Genomic DNA, 9,754 nt, shown 5'->3' with positions numbered 1-9,754 from the left:
TCCTCCTCCTCCTCCTCCTTTTAAAGAAGAGACCGGACAACCATTTGTCTGGAATATTATAGGGTCTTCTGCTTGAGCAGCGGGTTGGACTAGAGGACCTCTAGGTTCCCTTCCAGCTCTATTCTTCTGTCAGCCCCACAGCCAGATAATTAAAATTTGGGGGATTGTCACTTGTGACTTTCCCATCTGGCTCCTGGCAAAACAAGTCAACGAGGAAAGCCGGATCCTCTTAACAAAGTTGTGATTCATCGAACGACTTCAGCCAATGGGCTTCGCCGGTAAAAAAAAAAAAAAAAGTTGTCAAATCTGGTCCAACTCGTTCCAACAGTCGATTTGCCGCGCTATGGAAATTGTGGTCTCAGTTGTGGTTGTGAGTTGGAACAACTACCCTGTCGTTTGCTTCCAGGCTGGGCTTCCGGCTAAGCAAGCTGGGATTTAGTTTTGGATGGGAGACCATGAGGAGATCTGAGAGGGACGAGGTAATTGGGAAATTGGGAAATTCCTTATTCTATTCTATTCTATTCTATTCTATTCTATTCCTTATTTTATTATTCTATTCTATTTTCTATTCTATTCTATTCTATTCTATTCTTATTTTATTATTCTATTCTATTCTATTCTATTCCTTATTTTATTATTCTATTCTATTCTATTCTATTTTCTATTCTATTCTATTCTATTCTTATTTTATTATTCTATTCTATTCTATTCTATTCCTTATTTTATTATTCTATTATGTTCTCTTCTGTTCTATTCTAAAGAAAGCTCGTCAAATGGTGCAAAACTCACTTAACAACTATCTGGCTTAAAAACGGAAATTAGGGGCTCAATTGTAGTCGTAAATCAAGGATCGCCTGTATCGGGAGGAAAAAATCCCACTTGTACATTGGCCTTTGCATGTTCTGGATGTGGGTTTAATTCCGAGAAAATCTCCTACGGATCCTGTTTGATCCTCTTTCATTTTCTCCCCAGGGTGAGCGTGCAGGATGTCGAACCTAAAACCCCGTTTATCTGAGCAAATCCTCAACCCCAAAAACACCTCTCAGCAGGTCCCCAAAAGGAGAAAGCCCCCCCACACCCCATTTTTTCTCCCTTCCCAAAGCTAAAAAAGCTTGATTCAATCCCAGAAAAATCCGATTTTTGTTTTTGTTTTTTCTCCTTGCAAGCTGATCTTGCTGCTTGCTGCGTCAACCGGGCGCCCTGGAACGCCTGGGGGTCTATTCCAGGCGCTTTGCAAGGGCCGGTCAGCCCATTGTGGCTAAAATAAGACGTCTTTGTGTGTAGAGGCACCGTTGCTATATAAGGACCGGAGTAGGCAAGCAAGGTCGCCTTGTTCTCCTTCTGCATTTTTTTGCCTTTTGTTCGGCCCGACTGACAAGCACGTCAAAGGCCGGATCGGGTGACAGGGCCCAGGCGGGTGTCTGGGGGGGGGGTGTTTAATGGGGGGGGGTGGTTGAGAAGAGAAGCTGACATTTGGGGTGGGAAATGCCACCAGGGACAAGGGCTGTGTGTCATGACAGGCCAGGAAAGGCAAGGCGCCAAAGGAGGGGACGGACGAAGAAGGAAAAAAGAACAGGAGGAGCACAGAAAGGTGCAGGAATACAAGCAATCCTCCACTTACGACGACAATGGAGCCCGGAATTGATGTTGCTGAGTGAGAAGTCTGTTACTTAACACTTAACAAGTTCGATCCCGTTTTACGATCTTTCTGGCCTCAGCTGCTAAGTAATAATAATAATAATAATAATAATAATAATAATAATAATAATAATAATAAAGTGACATTGATAGACTTTATCTACCAAGGCAAATAGGTGGGCGTGGAATGCTACAAGTACATCAGATGGTTGAAGAAGAAAAGATGGCTTTGGAAGAATATCTGAAGAACAATGATGAAGATGCACTGAAATTAGTATATCAGGAAGGCTTACTGACTACTGGAGAGACCAAACTGGCCTACAACAAAGACCAAATGAAGAACAGAATAGAGGCATGGGAAGACAAAGCACTACATGGCCAATACATGAAAAAATAGCTGGGAAAGCAGATAATAATAAAACCTGGCAATGGCTAAGAGCAGGAAAACTGAAGAAAGAGACCGAGGGACTAATTCTGGCTGCACAAGACCAAGCCTTAAGGACAAATGCATACAAAGTCAAAATCGAGAAGACAGCAACAGACAGTAAGTGCCGCCTATGCAAAGAAGCTGAAGAAACAGTGGACCACTTGGTAAGCTGTTGCAAGAATATTGCACAAACTGATTACAAGCAGCGGCATGACAAAGTAGCAACAATGGTGCATTGGAAGATCTGCAAAAAATATCATTTGCCTGTAAGCAAAAACTGGTGGGATCATAAAATAGAGAAAGTCATCGAAAATGATAAAATTAAACTGCTCTGGGACTTCAGAATTCAAACAGACAAGCACCTGCAACATAACACCCCAGACTTAACAACTGTCGATAAGAAAGACAAAAAAGTCTGGATAGTGGACGTGGCAGTGCCTGGAGATAGCAGAATAGAAGAGAAAGAACTGGAGAAGATAACAAAATACAAAGACTTACAAATAGAAATAGAAAGACTGTGGCAAAAGCAAGCAAGGGTAGTACCAATAGTAATAGGCTCCTTGGGTGCAATCCCAAAACAACTGGAGCACCACTTGAACACCATTGGCATTGACAAATTCACTATTAGTCAATTGCAAAAGGCGGCCTTACTAGGAACTGCTTCCATCCTGAGACGATATCTGTAATACCATCAAACATCCACATCTGCCTATCCCAGGTCCTGGGTAAGGACTCGATAGGTAGACAAAATGGCAAATCCAGTCTGAACATCTGGCTGACTGTGCGATGATCCATAATAATAATAATAGTAATAAAGTTGGAAGGACCTTGGAGGTCATCTAGTCCAACCCCCTGCTCAGGCAGGAAACCTTATACCATTTCGGACTGCAGTACTAACTTGAATCTGGCTTCCCCATTGGCTTGGGGGAATCGCATGACCCCCTGTGTGAGGCACGCAATAAAAATACGTGTTATAATTTTTCATTTCTGCAAAAGGAATAGGCATATAGAGGCACTTAGCTAAGCTATTTTTTTAAGAAAGGCGATGTAGTAAGCTGGAGGATAAGAGAGAAACTATACACACCGGCTTAAAGCATATTTTTAGAACAGTGCACGCTATTGTAGAAGAGCATATGGCTTATAAATAACACCTGATCCATTCATGTAAGGTTTATTCTTTATCAAAACTGTCTACAGTTAGTATTTTAAAGTATAACTATAGACCAGTGGTTCTCAACCTTTTTAATGCCGCGACCCCCAACCGGTCGTAAGTCAAGAACTACTCAACCGGTCGTAAGTCGAGGACTACTCAACTGGTGCAGCACCGTTTGCAGAATGGGACTTTTGGCGGGCTCAGCAGGGCAGAGACAGCCTGGACAAATCCTATTGGCTTTTGAAAGCCAATAGAATTAGACTCTATTCAAGAGAGTCTATTCTATTGGCTTTCAAAAGCCAATATAATAAAAGGGAGTAGCACAGCTAAGGAAAAGGGGGAAAAAATGGCGGACTGCGTTGTTTGGCGACCCCCATGAAATGGTCGTTCGACCCCAAATGGGGTCCCGACCCACAGGTTGAGAACCACTGCTATAGACCAAAGTGCAGCCATGTTTAACCGAAGCATGCACTTTGTTACACACCTAGCTTCTAGATGAAAAGCGGGCACTCTGATAGATAAACAAGGGAAGATGTAAATCTTTTATAATTGAAATGATCCAGTTTGGTTAACCTATCAACTGGATTTCAGTTGGATGTGGCATGATGCACGGGACAGGGTATGAAAAACCTATGCAGAAATTCACTCGGTGTGGCCCTTTATTAAGGTGACCAACTTTTTTACAATGAGAAGGAGGACACAAATAAATTGGGAAAAAAAAATGAGTCAAATGCGTGTGTGTGTGTGTGTCATGTTTCGGTAAGTAAGGTGACCAACTTTTTTACAATGAAAAGGAGGACACAAATAAATTGAAGACAAAAATATCATAAATAAAAGAAACATTTTATTCATTGCAACAATAACTTGCATGTGCAAAGTTTGCCAGTTGGGTGTTTTGGCACGCTCAGCAGCAATTCCTATTGGCTTTTGAAAGCCAATAGTGGGAGTAGCACAGCTCATGCAAAAGTTGGAAAAAAAAAACATCAAAAAAAGGTGCCAGAACGCCGTTCTAAGCGTTCTATGAGGGGGGAAAAAGCCCTGCAGATTAGTCTTCAAATATCAAAAAGGAGGTCATGAAGGAGGACACTTTTTGAGGGAGGACAGAACTTACAAAAGGAGGACTGTCCTCCCTTAAGGAGGACGGTTGGTCACCTTACGGTAAGAAGTAAACAAAGGCACTTGCGTGCAGCGCACTCTTGCGCGCGGCACACTCTCTCAAAACAATTCACCTGTGCGGAGGGCATGTGTCTCATAATCGTGTCTCACTGCACTGTACCGAGCCTCGACGAATCGTCATGTCAAATACAAATACGTCACGTCACACGCAACGGAATATGGAGATTTACAGATTAGTCTTCAAAATATCGAAAAGGAGGACATGTAGGAGGACACTTTGCGAGAGAGGACAGAACTTACACAAGAAGGACTGTCCGCCCTAAAGGAGGACGGTTGGTCACCTTACCTTTATTTGCGTATAGGAGGGTACACCAGCTTTTGCAAAAGCGTTAATAAAACGTGTTTTGTTTTCCAACATCCTTGGAGCTGAATTTTTATTCCTCACACCTGGGACACTGCAACTGTCATAAATAGGAGCCGAACAAGACAACTAAGTGCGTTTTGTCCCGTTTTGCGAACTTTCCTTGCCACAGTTGTTAAGTGAATCGCTGCAGTTGTTCAGTTAGTGATGCAGTTGTGAAGTGAATCTGGATTTTCCCCCCATTGACTTTGCTTGTCGGAAGGTCGCCAAAGGGGGAATCACGTGACCTGGGAACGCTGCAACCATCATAAATGTGAGTGGGTTGCCAACCCTCTTCCCAAGACAGTGCCCACTGTTCATATTCTCGGAACCATAGAGTTGGAAGGGACCTTGGAGGTCCTCTAGTCCAACCCTCCTCCCAAGGCAGGAAGTGTCCACTGTTCATATTCTTGAACCATAGAGTTGGAAGAAACCTTGGAGGTCCTCTAGTCCAACCCTCTTCCCAAGGCAGGAAGTGTCCACTGTTCATATTCTCGGAACCATAGAGTTGGAAGGGACCTTGGAAGGGCAGGAAGTGTCCACTGTTCATATTCTTGAACCATAGAGTTGGAAGAAACCTTGGAAGTCCCTCTTCTCAAGGCAGGAAGTGTCCACTGTTCATATTCTTGGAACCATAGAGTTGGAAGGGACCTTGGAGGTCCACTAGTCCAACCCTCTTCCCAAGGCAGGAAGTGTCCACTGTTCATATTCTCGGAACTATAGAGTTGGAAGGGACCCTAGAGGTCCTCTAGTCCAACCCTCTTCCCAAGGCAGGAAATGCCGACTGTTCACATTCCTGGAACCATAGAGTTGGAAGGAGGTCCAGCCCTATTCCTAAGGCAGGAAGTGCCCACTGCTCATAATCCTAGAACTTTACAGTTAGGAAGGACCCTAGACGTCCTCTAGTCCAGGGGTCCTTCAAACTTGGCCCTTTGATGACTTGTGGACTTCAACTCCCAGAATTCCTCAGCCAGGCACGCTATACCATTTCAGACAAATGGCTGTCCAGTCTCTTCTTAAACACATTCAGTGCTGGAGCATTCACCGCTTCTGGTGGCAAGTTGTTCCACTGGTTAATTGTTCTAACTGTCAGGAAGTTTCTCCTTAGTTCTAAGTTGCTTCTCTCCTTGATCAGTTTTCATCCATTGCTTCTTGTCCTGCCTTCAGGCACTTTGGAGAACAGCTTGACTCCCTCTTCTTTGGGGCAGCCCCTGAGATACTGGAACGCTGCTATCATGTCCCCCCTCGTCCTTCTCTTCATTAAACTAGACATCCCCAATTCCAGCAGCCATTCCTTATATGTTTTAGCCTCCAGTCCCCTGATCATCTTCGTTCCTCTTCTCTGCCCTCTTTCTAGAGTCTCAACAGAGACTCTATATTCAAACTATATGTAAACACATATATATTCAAACACACAACATAAAAACAAAACAGGAACAGGAAGCAAAAAAAAAATTATTAAAAAAAAATCACCTGACCCCGAAATACTGCAACTTGGTCATAAATACGAGTCGTTTGCTAAGCGTCCCAATTCTGATCCCGTCACCTTGGAGATGCTACATCGGTTTTAAAGTGTGAAAAACACCCGTAAGTCACTTCTTTCAGTGCCGTTGACACTTTGAACGGTCACTAAACGAATGGTTATTAAGTCGAGGAGCACCTGCGGTAGGATTGGTGCCGTCGAAGTCCGGCTGGGCATGTAATTGTCACAATTAAAAAAAGAGTCAGGAAACAAAAAGAAAGAGAGAGAGAGAGAGAGAGAAAGAGAGAGAGAAACAAAAAGAGAAAGCGAAGAAGTAGTAGTCCAACTTCAAGGAAGAGGAATGTGCTGGCTATCATCCGCCCTGGGTTTTTAATAACAATAGGCAGGTGAAAATGGAGTCCGCGGATTAGAAACAGGAAACTTTGAATAATACAAAGGGATGCCATCCACTTTCTGGCTTTTTTCCCTGGCATGCTCCAGCTATTGTTGCCGAATCTGAGTAACCGGGCTGCGCATTGTTGGAGAACAGCCGAGTTTGAAAACAGCCCCTGATTTATTGTTACGTGTTTCCTGGAGGTAGAGGCGACATTTCTGTGCAAACACAATGCTCCAGGGTGTTGACCGGTCAGCGTGGTCATCACAAAGCCGACGCTGTACAAGTAAAAGTCCAAATATGAATAGCACAAATGAAGTACAGGTCGCGCTCGAGTTGGGACAGGGACTGGGAAATTCATTGCAAAAGAAGGAACAGAATCACAGAGTTGAAAGGGAATGTGGAGGTCTTCTAGTCCAACCCCCTGCTCAAGCAGGAGACACTGGACCATTCCAGACAAATGATTGTCCAGTCTCTTGTTTAAAAAATTGTGAAGTGGTGGGGTTGTTTAGAATAGAGTAGAGTAGAATAGAATAGGACAGAACAGAATAGAGTAGAATAGGACTAGAGTAGTTTAGAGTAGAGTAGAGTAGAGTAGAAGAGAAACGAGAATAGAGTAGAGTAGAAGAGAAAAGAGAGTAGAGTAGAATAAAGTACAGTAGAGTAGATAGACTAGAGTAGAATAGAATAGGACAGAAGAGAACAGAATAGAGTAAAATAGGACTAGAGTAGTTTAAAGTAGTTTAGAGTAGAGTAGAAGAGAAAAGAGAGTAGATTAAAGTAGAATAAAATAGGACAGAACAGAATACAGTAGAATAGGAATAGAGTAGTTTAGGGTAGAGTAGAGTAGAGTAGAGTAGAATAGAGTAGAGTGGAGTAGAGTAGAATAAAACAGGACAGAACAGAACAGAATACAGTAGAATAGGAACAGAGTATAGTATAGTATAGTATAGTATAGTATAGTATAGTATAGTATAGTATAGTATAGTATAGTATAGTATAGTATAGTATAGTATAGTATAGTATAGTAGTAGAGCAGACTAGACTAGACTAGAGTAAAATAAAATAGGACAGAATAGAACAGAATACAGTAGAATACGAATAGTTTAGAGTAGAGTATAAAAGATAGTATAGTAGAGTAGAGAATAGAATATAACAGAACAGAACAGAACAGAACAGAATAGAATAGAATAGAATAATTTTATTGGCCAACTGTGATTAGATACACAAGGAATCTGGTGCATGAGCTCTCATTGTAGATGCAAAACAACAAAGAAACAATAATGAACATCATCATAAAATAAGGAAAATCATCATAATCAAGTGAGGCATTCTGTGACCATACCCGATTGTATGACTTCTTTTGCCACGCGCGTGAAACGAATCGCTGCAGTGGTTAAGTTTGTGACATTGTTGTTAAGTCAACCTGGCTTCCCCATTGACTTTGCTGAGCAGCAAAGCTGGCCAAAGGGGATCCCGTGACCCCGGGACACAGCAACACCGTCGTAAGTGTGAGTCAGTTGCCCAGCATCCGAAGGTAAAGCCCATATCCATGGGGATGCCGCAAGGACGCAAAGTGGGAAAACCGGTCGTAAGTCACTTTTTACACTGCTGTTGTAACTTCGAAGTCGGTTGTCCGTCAAGGACTACCTGTCCTATGATGCTGAGTCAGCCAGACATGAGCTGCAGGAGGAGAGCTGAGGCAGCAGCCAGGAAGAGCAACAATAGAGTAAAATTCTTGTATGCAAAGCTAATGTTTGGAACAATAGAGAGCCAGATTCCTAGGGCAGGTGGGAGCCCAGAGGAAGCACTCTAGGAATCCCATTCTCTCTCTACTGCTACGGTACTCATCTCCCATCTAGGAGGGGTGACCTCACTTGCCTATTGTTCCAAGGAAGACAATTGCCAGATTGCAGGGAATCCTCCCTACCACCCTCACACACACACACACACACACACACAAAGGGAATCCCTGCTGCCCACATTCTCAGCTGGACTCCTATATTTACCTGCTTCTAAATTTTTATTTTTGATGCTGCTGCTTTCCAGAAATTAGCTCAGTTGGATTCGGGATGAAAAAAACTGGGCATCTCTCATATTGGCTGAGATTGCGCTGAATTTTCAGGTTGTTGAACGGGCGGATTTTTTTACTGCAATTTCACAGTGATCTTTAGATCAGTGATTCTCAACCTTTTTAATGCCACGACCCCCAACCGGTCGTAAGTCGAGGACTACTCAACTGGTGCAGCACCGTTTGCAGAATGGGACTTTTGGCGGGCTCAGCAGGGCAGAGACAGCCTGGACAATTCCTATTGGCTTTTGAAAGCCAATAGAATTAGACTCTATTCAAGAGAGTCTATTCTATTGGCTTTCAAAAGCCAATAGAATAAAAGGGAGTAGCACAGCTAAGGAAAAGGGGGGGGGGAAATGGCAGACTCCGTTGTTTGGCGACCCCCGTAAAATGGTTGTTCGACCCCAAATGGGGTCCCGACCCACAGATTGAGAATCACTGCTTTAGATGCTTCCTTTGATGCTGTGTTTCTCAAACATGGTCCCCTTGAAGGCCTGTGGACTTCAACTCCCAGAAGTCCCCAGCCGCTATATGCTGGCTGGGGAATTCTGGGAGTTGAAGTTCACAAGTCTTCAAGGGGCCGAGAAATGCTGATCTAACATAAAGTTTATATCTTCGTATAACCAATTTGGTACTCTTATGATTAAATGATGTAGAGCAGGGGGTCTTCAAATTTGGCCCTTTTATGACTTGTGGATTTCAACTCCCAGAATTCCTCAGCCAGGCGCGCTGGCTGAGGAATTCTGGGAGTTGAAGTCCACAAGTTATAAAAGGGCCAAGTTGGAAGACCCCTGATGTAGAGTAAGGTAAGAACAGCCATCTTGAGTCCGTTCCAGCATACTCTACTTTAACGAATGTTCGAAGTTACATCAGCACTGAAAAAGTGATTTATGACCAGTCCTTGCTCTTACGACCACTGCAGCATTCCCCATGGTCACATGATCATAATTTGGGTGCTTGGCCATTAGCATATATTTAGGCACTGTGTTGCAATCCTCACAGCAGAGTTTCTCAATCTTAGCCACTTTTAAAATTCCTGGACTTCCACTCCCAGAATTCCCCAAGCAGCATTTGTGGACTTCAACTCCCAGGA

This window comes from Crotalus tigris, unplaced genomic scaffold (assembly GCF_016545835.1).
Source record: "Crotalus tigris isolate CLP2741 ecotype Arizona unplaced genomic scaffold, ASM1654583v1 scf7180000017690.20705106771:4171800, whole genome shotgun sequence".
Classification (NCBI taxonomy): domain Eukaryota; kingdom Metazoa; phylum Chordata; class Lepidosauria; order Squamata; family Viperidae; genus Crotalus; species Crotalus tigris.
This window is presented reverse-complemented; position numbering follows the sequence as displayed.